Below are 14,546 nucleotides of genomic sequence, written 5' to 3' on the forward strand. Positions count from 1 at the left end.
AGAGTAGCTATCTATAGCTATATAAACCACGCCCCTCCACCTGTAGAGTAGCTATCTAGCTATATAAACCACGCCCCTCCACCTGTAGAGTAGCTATCTATAGCTATATAAACCACGCCCCTCCACCTGTAGAGTAGCTATCTATAGCTATATAAACCACGCCCCTCCACCTGTAGAGTAGCTATCTATAGCTATATAAACCACGCCCCTCCACCTGTAGAGTAGCTATCTATAGCTATATAAACCACGCCCCTCCACCTGTAGAGTAGCTATCTATAGCTATATAAACCACGCCCCTCCACCTGTAGAGTAGCTATCTAGCTATATAAACCACGCCCCTCCACATGACACTCATGACTGATGAACGTGTCTGCTAAATGGAATACATTATTAATCATGTATAAATATTATATATAATAATAATATATGCCATTTAGCAGACGCTTTTATCCAAAGCGACTTACAGTCATGTGTGCATACATTCTACGTATGGGTGGTCCCGGGAATCGAACCCACAACCCTGGCGTTACAAGCGCCATGCTCTACCAACTGAGCTACAGAAGGACCAAACCCGCACATGAAAGAGAAGGACCAGCTACTACTGATTGGTTCAGACATTAAACCGTATTCATTTGATAACCTTTGAAAAGCCAATTAACCCCCAAGACAGCCCCGGGGGCCCAGAAAGGCAACACCAAATTCAGCATACTGCCAGAATGTTATGGATGAATCCTAATTTGAGAGCGGTGTGGGTAACACCAAGTTTTGCAATCTTTTGTTGCTTTATGAGACCATCGAGTTACGATTCTTCACTTAGACAGTCCTCTACCTGATCCTTACCCTCATCTCCCTCCTCTCTCCTCCTGTGTCACTCCCTCTTCTCTCTCCTCTCCCTCCTCTCTCCCTCTTCTCTCCTCCCTCCTCTCTCCTCCTGTGTCACTCCCTCTTCTCTCTCCTCTCCCTCCTCTCTCATTCTCCTGTCTCCCTCCTCACTCCCTCCTCTCCTCCCTCCTCTCTCCTCCTGTGTCACTCCCTCTTCTCTCTCCTCTCCCTCCTCTCTCCTTCTACTGTCTCCCTCCTCACTCCCTCTTCTCTCCTCCCTCCTCTCTCCTTCTCCTGTCTCCATCCTCACTCCCTCTTCTCTCTCCTCTCTCCCTTTCCCTCTTCTCTCTCCTCTCCCTCCTCTACCCCTTCTATCTCTCCTCCCTCCCTCTTCTCTCTCTACTGTCTCCCTCTTCTCTCCTCTCTCTCTCCTCTCTTTCGTCTCTCTTCTCTACCTCCTTTCACTCCTGTTTTCTTACTCTCTCTCTTCTCTCTCCCTCCTCCCTCTTCCCTGCTCTCTCCCTCTTCCCTTCTCTCTCCCCTGCTCTCTCACCTCTTACCTGCTCTCTCCCTCTTCCCTCCTCTCTCCCCCTTCTCTCTCCTGTCTCCGTCCTCCCTTTTCTCTGTCCTCTCTCCCTCTCTTCTGTCTTCCACCTTCTCTCTCCTATCTCTATCTTCTCTCCTTCTTCTCTATCCTGCCTCCCTCTTGTCTCCCTCCCCTCTCCCTCCTCTCTTACCTCTCTCCCTTACCTCTCTCCTTTCTCTCTCCCCTCTCCTGTATTCCTGTATCCCTCCTCTCTTCCTCCTCTGTCTCCTGTTTCCCCTAACATGTCTCTCCTCTCTCCCTCCTCTCTCCCTCTTCTCTCTCCTCTCTCGTCTTTCCTCCTCTCTCTCCTGCCTCTATTCTCTCTCCCCCATCTATCCTCTCTCCCTCCTGTTTCTCTTCTCTCTACATCTCTCCTGTCACCCTCCTCTCTCTTCTCTCCTGTCTCTCTCCTGTCTCTCTCCTGTCTCCCTCCTGTCTCCCTCCTCTTTCCCTCCTCTTTCCCTCTGTCTTTCCTCCTCTCTCTCCTGCCTCTCTTCTCTCTCCCCCATCTCTCCTCTCTCCCTCCTGTCTCTCTCCTGTCTCCCTCCTCTTTCCCTCTGTCTTTCCTCCTCTCTCTCCTGCCTCTCTTCTCTCTCCCCCATCTCTCCTCTCTCCCTCCTGTCTCTCTGTTGTTTCTCTTCTCTCTACCTTTCTCCTGTCACCCTCCTCTCTCTTCTCTCCTGTCTCACCCTGTCTGCCTCCTGTCTCCCTCCTCTTTCCCTACTGTCTGCCCAGACTAAATAATACAGTGCCTTGCGAAAGTATTCGGCCCCCTTGAACTTTGCGACCTTTTGCCACATTTCAGGCTTCAAACATAAAGATATAAAACTGTATTTTTTTGTGAAGAATCAACAACAAGTGGGACACAATCATGAAGTGGAACGACATTTATTGGATATTTCAAACATTTTTAACAAATCAAAAACTGAAAAATCATTCAGCTCCCTTAAGTTAATACTTTGTAGCTCCACCTTTTGCTGCGATTACAGCTGTAAGTCGCTTGGGGTCTCTATCAGTTTTGCACATCGAGAGACTGACATTTTTTCCCATTCCTCCTTGCAAAACAGCTCGAGCTCAGTGAGGTTGGATGGAGAGCATTTGTGAACAACAGTTTTCAGTTCTTTCCACAGATTCTCGATTGGATTCAGGTCTGGACTTTGACTTGGCCATTCTAACACCTGGACATGTTTATTTTTCAACCATTCCATTATAGATTTTGCTTTATGTTTTGGATCATTGTCTTGTTGGAAGACAAATCTCCGTCCCAGTCTCAGGTCTTTTGCAGACTCCATCAGGTTTTCTTCCAGAATGGTCCTGTATTTGGCTCCATCCATCTTCCCATCAATTTTAACCATCTTCCCTGTCCCTGCTGAAGAAAAGCAGGCCCAAACCATGATGCTGCCACCACCATGTTTGACAGTGGGGATGGTGTGTTCAGGGTGATGGACTGTGTTGCTTTTACGCCAAACATAACGTTTTGCATTGTTGCCAAAAAGTTCAATTTTGGTTTCATCTGAGCAGAGCACCTTCTTCCACATGTTTGGTGTGTCTCCCAGGTGACTTGTGGCAAACTTTAAACAACACTTTTTATGGATATCTTTAAGAAATGGCTTTCTTCTTGCCACTCTTCCATAAAGGTCAGATTTGTGCAATATACGACTGATTGTTGTCCTATGGACAGAGTCTCCCACCTCAGCTGTAGATCTCTGCAGTTCATCCAGAGTGATCATGGGCCTCTTGGCTGCATCTCTGATCAGTCTTCTCCTTGTATGAGCTGAAAGTTTAGAGGGACGGCCAGGGTCTTGGTAGATTTGCAGTGGTCTGATACTCCTTCCATTTCAATATTATCGCTTGCACAGTGCTCCTTGGGATGTTTAAAGCTTGGGAAATCTTTTTGTATCCAAATCCGGCTTTAAACTTCTTCACAACAGTATCTCGGACCTGCCTGGTGTGTTCCTTGTTCTTCATGATCCTCTCTGCGCTTTTAACGGACCTCTGAGACTATCACAGTGCAGGTGCATTTATACGGAGACTTGATTACACACAGGTGGATTGTATTTATCATCATTAGTCATTTAGGTCAACATTGGATCATTCAGAGATGCTCACTGAACTTCTGGAGAGAGTTTTCTGCACTGAAAGGTAAAGGGGCTGAATAATTTTGCACGCCCAATTTTTCAGTTTTTGATTTGTTAAAAAAGTTTGAAATATCCAATAAATGTCGTTCCACTTCATGATTGTGTCCCACTTGTTGTTGATTCTTCACAAAAAAATACAGAAGCCTGAAATGTGGCAAAAGGTCGCAAAGTTCAAGGGGGCCGAATACTTTCGCAAGGCACTGTAAGTGAGGACAGAGAACCCAGCCATCGTCTCTCTGTCAGGACCATTACATGAAGGTCAAATCATGTCACTGTGTTATTGATGTGAAGTTGAGACCTTCAGGTGACACTGGGGCTTGACAGCAATGAGTGGGTCGGGGAGAAAAGGAGAAGACTCAGTGTCACATGAAGGTCTCAACTTCACAGACCTGTCTCTCTCCCTCACCCGTTCTCTTTTCAATCATGTGACCCAGCCTCACCCTTCACAGACCTCTCTCTCTCTCTCTCTCTCTCTCTCTCTCTCTCTCTCTCTCTCTCTCTCTCTCTCTCTCTCTCTCTCTCTCTCTCTCTCTCTCTTACCCATTCTCTTTCCAACCATCACAGACCTGTCTGTGTATCGAGAGAGAGAGAGAGAGAGGTCTGTGAAGGTGAGGCTGGGTCACATGATTGGAAAGAGAACGGGTGAGGGAGAGAGAGAGAGAGAGAGACAGAGAGAGACAGGTCTGTGAAGGTGAGGCTGGGTCACATGATTGAAAAGAGAACGGGTGAGGGAGAGAGACAGGTCTGTGAAGTTGAGACCTTCAGGTGACACTGAGTCTTCTCCTTTTCTCCCCGACCCACTCATTGCTGTCAAGTTTTGAAGAACTGAAGTGCAGTCATTGGAGGTTTGAAACAGGATCAAACACAAGGAACTGTAAATATACCATATAAAGGTGGAGTCCCAGGTCTAAATCAGTCCCTGATTAGAGGGGAATCACCCACCTGGTGTCCCAGGTCTAAATCAGTCCCTGATGAGAGGGGAATCACCCACCTGGTGTCCCAGGTCTAAATCAGTCCCTGATTAGAAGGGAATCACCCACCTGGTGTCCCAGGTCTAAATCAGTCCCTGATTAGAGGGGAATCACCCACCTGGTGTCCCAGGTCTGAATCAGTCCTGATTAGAGGGGAATCACCCACCTGGTGTCCCAGGTCTGAATCAGTCCTGATTAGAGGGGAATCACCCACCTGGTGTCCCAGGTCTAAATCAGGCCCTGATTAGAGGGGAATCACCCACCTGGTGTCCCAGGTCTAAATCAGGCCCTGATTAGAGGGGAATCACCCACCTGGTGTCCCAGGTCTAAATCAGGCCCTGATTAGAGGGGAATCACCCACCTGGTGTCCCAGGTCTAAATCAGGCCCTGATTAGAGGGGAATCACCCACCTGGTGTCCCAGTTCTAAATCAGGCCCTGATTAGAGGGGAATCACCCACCTGGTGTCTCAGGTCTAAATCAGGGGAATCACCCACCTGGTGTCCCAGTTCTAAATCAGTCCCTGATTAGAGGGGAATCACCCACCTGGTGTCCCAGGTCTAAATCAGTCCCTGATTAGAAGGGAATCACCCACCTGGTGTCCCAGGTCTAAATCAGTCCCTGATTAGAGGGGAATCACCCACCTGGTGTCCCAGGTCTGAATCAGTCCTGATTAGAGGGGAATCACCCACCTGGTGTCCCAGGTCTGAATCAGTCCTGATTAGAGGGGAATCACCCACCTGGTGTCCCAGGTCTAAATCAGGCCCTGATTAGAGGGGAATCACCCACCTGGTGTCCCAGGTCTAAATCAGGCCCTGATTAGAGGGGAATCACCCACCTGGTGTCCCAGGTCTAAATCAGGCCCTGATTAGAGGGGAATCACCCACCTGGTGTCCCAGGTCTAAATCAGGCCCTGATTAGAGGGGAATCACCCACCTGGTGTCCCAGTTCTAAATCAGGCCCTGATTAGAGGGGAATCACCCACCTGGTGTCTCAGGTCTAAATCAGGGGAATCACCCACCTGGTGTCCCAGTTCTAAATCAGTCCCTGATTAGAGGGGAATCACCCACCTGGTGTCCCAGGTCTGAATCAGTCCTGATTAGAGGGGAATCACCCACCTGGTGTCCCAGGTCTGAATCAGTCCTGATTAGAGGGGAATCACCCACCTGGTGTCCCAGGTCTAAATCAGGCCCTGATTAGAGGGGAATCACCCACCTGGTGTCCCAGGTCTGAATCAGTCCTGATTAGAGGGGAATCACCCACCTGGTGTCCCAGGTCTGAATCAGTCCTGATTAGAGGGGAATCACCCACCTGGTGTCCCAGGTCTAAATCAGGCCCTGATTAGAGGGGAATCACCCACCTGGTGTCCCAGGTCTAAATCAGGCCCTGATTAGAGGGGAATCACCCACCTGGTGTCCCAGGTCTAAATCAGGCCCTGATTAGAGGGGAATCACCCACCTGGTGTCCCAGTTCTAAATCAGGCCCTGATTAGAGGGGAATCACCCACCTGGTGTCTCAGGTCTAAATCAGGCCCTGATTAGAGGGGAATCACCTACCTGGTGTCCCAGGTCTAAATCAGGCTCTGATTAGAGGGGAATCACCCACCTGGTGTCCCAGGTCTAAATCAGGCCCTGATTAGAGGGGAATCACCCACCTGGTGTCCCAGGTCTAAATCAGTCCCTGATTAGAGGGGGAATCACCCACCTGGTGTCCCAGGTCTAAATAAGTCGCTGATTAGAGGGGAATAACCCACCTGGTGTCCCAGGTCTAAATCGGTCCCTGATTGGAAGGGAATCACCCACCTGGTGTCACAGGTCTAAATCAGTCCTGATTAGAGGGGAATCACCCACCTGGTGTCCCAGGTCTAAATCAGGCCCTGATTAGAGGGGAATCACGCACCTGGTGTCCCAGGTCTAAATCAGTCCCTGATTAGAGGGAATCACCCACCTGGTGTCCCAGGTCTAAATCAGTCCCTGATTAGAGGGAATCACCCACCTGGTGTCCCAGGTCTAAATCAGGCCCTGATTAGAGGGGAATCACCCACCTGGTGTCCCAGGTCTAAATCAGGCCCTGATTAGAGGGAATCACCCACCTGGTGTCCCAGGTCTAAATCAGGCCCTGATTAGAGGGGAAGAAGTAACATCATCATTGGAACTGGCTTGGAGGGATATATAACAACTTCCTGTATAGTAGAACATTCTTCTCTAGTAATTCAGCCCTGCAGTCTAACATATTATGTAATGGCCTGACCCCGTATGTCATGGTAACCTGATAACCTACCACCCCGTATGTAATGACCTGACTGATAACCTACCACACCGTATGTAATAGCCTGACAGATAACCTACCACACCGTATGTAATGGCCTGACTGATAACCTACCACCCCGTATGTCATGGTAACCTGATAACCTACCACACCGTATGTAATGGCCTGACTGATGACCTACCACACCGTATGTCATGGTAACCTGGTAACTCTGATTAGAGGGAATCACCCACCTGGTGTCCCAGGTCTAAATCAGGCCCTGATTAGAGGGAATCACCCACCTGGTGTCCCAGGTCTAAATCAGTCCCTGATTGAGGGGAATCACCCACCTGGTGTCCCAGGTCTAAATAAGTCGCTGATTAGAGGGGAATAACCCACCTGGTGTCCCAGGTCTAAATCGGTCCCTGATTGGAAGGGAATCACCCACCTGGTGTCACAGGTCTAAATCAGTCCTGATTAGAGGGAATCACCCACCTGGTGTCCCAGGTCTAAATCAGGCCCTGATTAGAGGGAATCACCCACCTGGTGTCCCAGGTCTAAATCAGTCTCTGATTAGAGGGGAATCACCCACCTGGTGTCCCAGGTCTAAATCAGGCCTGATTAGAGGGGAATCACCCACCTGGTGTCCCAGGTCTAAATCAGGCCCTGATTAGAGGGGAATCACCCACCTGGTGTCCCAGGTCTAAATCAGGCCCTGATTAGAGGGGAATCACCCACCTGGTGTCCCAGGTCTAAATCAGGCCCTGATTAGAGGGGAAGAAGTAACATCATCATTGGAACTGGCTTGGAGGGATATATAACAACTTCCTGTATAGTAGAACATTCTTCTCTAGTAATTCAGCCCTGCAGTCTAACATATTATGTAATGGCCTGACCCCGTATGTCATGGCCTGACTGATAACCTACCACGCCGTATGTCATGGCCTGACTGATAACCTACCACCCCGTATGGCATGGCCTGACTGATAACCTACCACCCCGTATGTAATGGCCTGACTGATAACCTACCACCCCGTATGTCATGGTAACCTGATAACCTACCACACCGTATGTAATGGCCTGACTGATGACCTACCACACCGTATGTCATGGTAACCTGATAACCTACCACCCTGTATGTAATGGCCTGACTGATAACCTACCACCCCGTATGTCATGGTAACCTGATAACCTACCACCCCGTATGTAATGGCCTGACTGATAACCTACCACACCGTATGTAATGGCCTGACTGATAACCTACCACACCGTATGTCATGGCCTGACTGATAACCTACCACCCCGTATGTAATGGTAACCTGATAACCTACCACACCGTATGTAATGGCCTGACTGATAACCTACCACCCCGTATGTCATGGTAACCTGATAACCTACCACCCCGTATGTAATGGCCTGACTGATAACCTACCACACCGTATGTTATGGCCTGACTGATAACCTACCACCCCGTATGTATTGGTAACCTGATAACCTACCACACCGTATGTAATGGCCTGACTGATGACCTACCACACCGTATGTCATGGTAACCTGATAACCTACCACACCGTATGTAATGGCCTGACTGATAACCTACCACCCCGTATGTCATGGTAACCTGATAACCTACCACCCCGTATGTAATGGCCTGACTGATAACCTACCACCCCGTATGTCATGGTAACCTGATAACCTACCACCCGTATGTAATGGCCTGACTGATAACCTACCACCCCGTATGTCATGGTAACCTGATAACCTACCACCCCGTATGTAATGGCCTGACTGATAACCTACCACGCCGTATGTAATGGCCTGACTGATAACCTACCACGCCGTATGTAATGGCCTGACTGATAACCTACCACCCCGTATGTAATGGCCTGACTGATAACCTACCACACCGTATGTCATGGCCTGACTGATAACATACCACACCGTATGTCATGGTAACCTGATAACCTACCACCCCGTATGTAATGGTAATCTGATAACCTACCACCCTGTATGTCATGGTAACCTGATAACCTACCACCCCGTATGTAATGGTAATCTGATAACCTACCACCCTGTATGTCATGGTAACCTGATAACCTACCACCCCGTATGTAATGGTAATCTGATAACCTACCACCCTGTATGTCATGGTAACCTGATAACCTACCACACCGTATGTCATGGTAACCTGATAACCTACCACCCATATGTAATGGTAATCTGATAACCTACCACCCCGTATGTAATGGCCTGACTGATAACCTACCACACCGTATGTCATGGCCTGACTGCTAACCTACCACACCGTATGTCATGGTAACCTGATAACCTACCACCCCGTATGTAATGGTAACCTGATAACCTACCACCCTGTATGTAATGGTAACCTGCTAACCTACCACACCATATGTAATGGTAACCTGATAACCTACCACACCGTATGTAATGGCCTGACTGATAACCTACCACACCGTATGTCATGGCCTGACTGATAACCTACCACCCTGTATGTAATGGTAACCTGATAACCTACCACACCGTATGTAATGGTAACCTGATAACCTACCACACCGTATGTAATGGCCTGACTGATAACCTACCACACCGTATGTCATGGCCTGACTGATAACCTACCACCCCGTATGTAATGGCCTGACTGATAACCTACCACCCTGTATGTAATGGTAACCTGATAACCTACCACACCGTATGTAATGGTAACCTGATAACCTACCACACCGTATGTAATGGCCTGACTGATAACCTACCACCACGTATGTAATGGTAACCTGATAACCTACCACCCCGTATGTCATGGCCTGACTGATAACCTACCACACCGTATGTCATGGTAACCTGATAACCTACCACACCGTATGTCATGGCCTGACTGATAACCTACCACACCGTATGTCATGGCCTGACTGATAACCTACCACCCCGTATGTCATGGTAACCTGATAACCTACCACCCCGTATGTAATGGCCTGACTGATAACCTACCACGCCGTATGTAATGGCCTGACTGATAACCTACCACACCGTATGTCATGGCCTGACTGATAACCTACCACCCCGTATGTCATGGTAACCTGATAACCTACCACCCCGTATGTAATGGCCTGACTGATAACCTACCACGCCATATGTAATGGCCTGACTGATAACCTACCACGCCGTATGTAATGGCCTGACTGATAACCTACCACACCGTATGTCATGGCCTGACTGATAACCTACCACCCCGTATGTCATGGCCTGACTGATAACCTACCACCCCGTATGTAATGGCCTGACTGATAACCTACCACACCGTATGTCATGGCCTGACTGATAACCTACCACACCGTATGTCATGGCCTGACTGATAACCTACCACACCGTATGTCATGGCCTGACTGATAACCTACCACACCGTATGTCATGGTAACCTGATAACCTACCACCCCGTATGTAATGGCCTGACTGATAACCTACCACGCCGTATGTCATGGCCTGACTGATAACCTACCACCCCGTATGTAATGGCCTGACTGATAACCTACCACACCGTATGTCATGGCCTGACTGATAACGTACCACACCGTATGTCATGGCCTGACTGATAACCTACCACACCGTATGTCATGGTAACCTGATAACCTACCACACCGTATGTAATGGTAACCTGATAACCTACCACACCGTATGTAATGGCCTGACTGATAACCTACCACACCGTATGTCATGGCCTGACTGATAACCTACCACACCGTATGTCATGGCCTGACTGATAACCTACCACACCGTATGTCATGGCCTGACTGATAACCTACCACCCCGTATGTAATGGTAACCTGATAACCTACCACCCCGTATGTCATGGCCTGACTGATAACCTACCACACCGTATGTCATGGCCTGACTGATAACCTACCACACCGTATGTCATGGTAACCTGATAACCTACCACACCGTATGTCAAGGCCTGACTGATAACCTACCACACCGTATGTCATGGCCTGACTGATAACCTACCACCCCGTATGTCATGGTAACCTGATAACCTACCACCCCGTATGTAATGGCCTACCACGCCGTATGTAATGGCCTGACTGATAACCTACCACACCGTATGTCATGGCCTGACTGATAACCTACCACCCCGTATGTCATGGTAACCTGATAACCTACCACCCCGTATGTAATGGCCTGACTGATAACCTACCACCCCGTATGTCATGGTAACCTGATAACCTACCACACCGTATGTCATGGCCTGACTGATAACCTACCACACCGTATGTCATGGCCTGACTGATAACCTACCACCCCGTATGTCATGGTAACCTGATAACCTACCACCCCGTATGTAATGGCCTGACTGATAACCTACCACGCCGTATGTAATGGCCTGACTGATAACCTACCACACCGTATGTCATGGCCTGACTGATAACCTACCACCCCGTATGGCATGGCCTGACTGATAACCTACCACCCCGTATGTAATGGCCTGACTGATAACCTACCACACCGTATGTCATGGCCTGACTGATAACCTACCACACCGTATGTCATGGCCTGACTGATAACCTACCACACCGTATGTCATGGCCTGACTGATAACCTACCACACCGTATGTCATGGTAACCTGATAACCTACCACCCCGTATGTAATGGTAATCTGATAACCTACCACCCTGTATGTAATGGTAACCTGATAACCTACCACACCGTATGTAATGGTAACCTGATAACCTACCACACCGTATGTAATGGCCTGACTGATAACCTACCACCACGTATGTAATGGTAACCTGATAACCTACCACCCCGTATGTCATGGCCTGACTGATAACCTACCACACCGTATGTCATGGTAACCTGATAACCTACCACACCATATGTCATGGCCTGACTGATAACCTACCACACCGTATGTCATGGCCTGACTGATAACCTACCACCCCGTATGTCATGGTAACCTGATAACCTACCACCCCGTATGTAATGGCCTGACTGATAACCTACCACGCCGTATGTAATGGCCTGACTGATAACCTACCACACCGTATGTCATGGCCTGACTGATAACCTACCACCCCGTATGTCATGGTAACCTGATAACCTACCACCCCGTATGTAATGGCCTGACTGATAACCTACCACGCCATATGTAATGGCCTGACTGATAACCTACCACGCCGTATGTAATGGCCTGACTGATAACCTACCACACCGTATGTCATGGCCTGACTGATAACCTACCACCCCGTATGTCATGGCCTGACTGATAACCTACCACCCCGTATGTAATGGCCTGACTGATAACCTACCACACCGTATGTCATGGCCTGACTGATAACCTACCACACCGTATGTCATGGCCTGACTGATAACCTACCACACCGTATGTCATGGCCTGACTGATAACCTACCACACCGTATGTCATGGTAACCTGATAACCTACCACCCCGTATGTAATGGCCTGACTGATAACCTACCACCCCGTATGTCATGGCCTGACTGATAACCTACCACCCCGTATGTAATGGCCTGACTGATAACCTACCACCCCGTATGTCATGGCCTGACTGATAACGTACCACACCGTATGTCATGGCCTGACTGATAACCTACCACACCGTATGTCATGGTAACCTGATAACCTACCACACCGTATGTAATGGTAACCTGATAACCTACCACACCGTATGTAATGGCCTGACTGATAACCTACCACACCGTATGTCATGGCCTGACTGATAACCTACCACACCGTATGTCATGGCCTGACTGATAACCTACCACACCGTATGTCATGGCCTGACTGATAACCTACCACCCCGTATGTAATGGTAACCTGATAACCTACCACCCCGTATGTCATGGCCTGACTGATAACCTACCACACCGTATGTCATGGCCTGACTGATAACCTACCACACCGTATGTCATGGTAACCTGATAACCTACCACACCGTATGTCAAGGCCTGACTGATAACCTACCACACCGTATGTCATGGCCTGACTGATAACCTACCACCCCGTATGTCATGGTAACCTGATAACCTACCACCCCGTATGTAATGGCCTACCACGCCGTATGTAATGGCCTGACTGATAACCTACCACACCGTATGTCATGGCCTGACTGATAACCTACCACCCCGTATGTCATGGTAACCTGATAACCTACCACCCCGTATGTAATGGCCTGACTGATAACCTACCACCCCGTATGTCATGGTAACCTGATAACCTACCACACCGTATGTCATGGCCTGACTGATAACCTACCACACCGTATGTCATGGCCTGACTGATAACCTACCACCCCGTATGTCATGGTAACCTGATAACCTACCACCCCGTATGTAATGGCCTGACTGATAACCTACCACGCCGTATGTAATGGCCTGACTGATAACCTACCACACCGTATGTCATGGCCTGACTGATAACCTACCACCCCGTATGGCATGGCCTGACTGATAACCTACCACCCCGTATGTAATGGCCTGACTGATAACCTACCACACCGTATGTCATGGCCTGACTGATAACCTACCACACCGTATGTCATGGCCTGACTGATAACCTACCACACCGTATGTCATGGCCTGACTGATAACCTACCACACCGTATGTCATGGTAACCTGATAACCTACCACCCCGTATGTAATGGTAATCTGATAACCTACCACCCTGTATGTAATGGTAACCTGATAACCTACCACACCATATGTAATGGTAACCTGATAACCTACCACACCATATGTAATGGCCTGACTGATAACCTACCACACCGTATGTCATGGCCTGACTGATAACCTACCACACCGTATGTCATGGTAACCTGATAACCTACCACACCGTATGTAATGGTAACCTGATAACCTACCACACCGTATGTAATGGCCTGACTGATAACCTACCACACCGTATGTCATGGCCTGACTGATAACCTACCACACCGTATGTCATGGCCTGACTGATAACCTACCACCCCGTATGTAATGGTAACCTGATAACCTACCACACCGTATGTAATGGCCTGACTGATAACCTACCACACCGTATGTCATGGCCTGACTGATAACCTACCACACCGTATGTCATGGCCTGACTGATAACCTACCACCCCGTATGTAATGGTAACCTGATAACCTACCACCCCGTATGTCATGGTAACCTGATAACCTACCACCCCGTATGTAATGGTAATCTGATAACCTACCACCCTGTATGTAATGGTAACCTGATAACCTACCACACCATATGTAATGGTAACCTGATAACCTACCACACCATATGTAATGGCCTGACTGATAACCTACCACACCGTATGTCATGGCCTGACTGATAACCTACCACCCTGTATGTAATGGTAACCTGATAACCTACCACACCGTATGTAATGGTAACCTGATAACCTACCACACCGTATGTAATGGCCTGACTGATAACCTACCACACCGTATGTCATGGCCTGACTGATAACCTACCACACCGTATGTCATGGCCTGACTGATAACCTACCACCCCGTATGTAATGGTAACCTGATAACCTACCACACCGTATGTAATGGCCTGACTGATAACCTACCACACCGTATGTCATGGCCTGACTGATAACCTACCACACCGTATGTCATGGCCTGACTGATAACCTACCACCCCGTATGTAATGGTAACCTGATAACCTACCACACCGTATGTCATGGTAACCTGATAACCTACCACACCGTATGTAATGGCCTGACTGATAACCTACCACCCCGTATGTCATGGCCTG

At 48.7% G+C, this 14,546-nt stretch overlaps 1 protein-coding gene and 2 long non-coding RNA genes across 28 annotated transcripts in view; 1 reads left to right on the top strand and 2 right to left on the bottom strand.

Moving 5' to 3' along the window:
* Nucleotides 1-14,546, bottom strand: part of LOC127914921 (neuropilin-2-like) — a 403,275-nt gene that overhangs the window by 91,579 nt on the left and 297,150 nt on the right. The window lies entirely within an intron of this gene.
* Nucleotides 4,712-7,541, bottom strand: LOC127914922 (uncharacterized). 24 transcript variants are annotated; one of them, XR_008089415.1, is made up of 6 exons: nucleotides 7,403-7,519; nucleotides 6,117-6,169; nucleotides 6,023-6,067; nucleotides 5,827-5,973; nucleotides 5,256-5,451; nucleotides 4,714-4,927 (listed from the first exon to the last, which is right to left on the bottom strand). It is a non-coding gene; the product is annotated as an uncharacterized LOC127914922 (long non-coding RNA). The 24 variants fall into 24 exon arrangements; XR_008089409.1 differs by lacking the exon at nucleotides 6,117-6,169 and having other exon boundaries at nucleotides 4,712-4,927; nucleotides 7,399-7,541; XR_008089414.1 differs by lacking the exons at nucleotides 5,827-5,973; nucleotides 6,117-6,169 and adding an exon at nucleotides 5,682-5,730 and having other exon boundaries at nucleotides 7,399-7,541.
* Nucleotides 4,943-7,537, top strand: LOC127914924 (uncharacterized). 3 transcript variants are annotated; one of them, XR_008089430.1, is made up of 4 exons: nucleotides 4,943-4,988; nucleotides 5,366-5,512; nucleotides 5,839-6,034; nucleotides 6,084-6,186. It is a non-coding gene; the product is annotated as an uncharacterized LOC127914924 (long non-coding RNA). The 3 variants fall into 3 exon arrangements; XR_008089432.1 differs by having other exon boundaries at nucleotides 5,415-5,512; XR_008089431.1 differs by lacking the exons at nucleotides 4,943-4,988; nucleotides 6,084-6,186 and adding an exon at nucleotides 7,415-7,537 and having other exon boundaries at nucleotides 5,467-5,512; nucleotides 5,888-6,034.

Source organism: Oncorhynchus keta, chromosome 34, assembly GCF_023373465.1.
Source record: "Oncorhynchus keta strain PuntledgeMale-10-30-2019 chromosome 34, Oket_V2, whole genome shotgun sequence".
Lineage (NCBI taxonomy): Eukaryota > Metazoa > Chordata > Actinopteri > Salmoniformes > Salmonidae > Oncorhynchus > Oncorhynchus keta.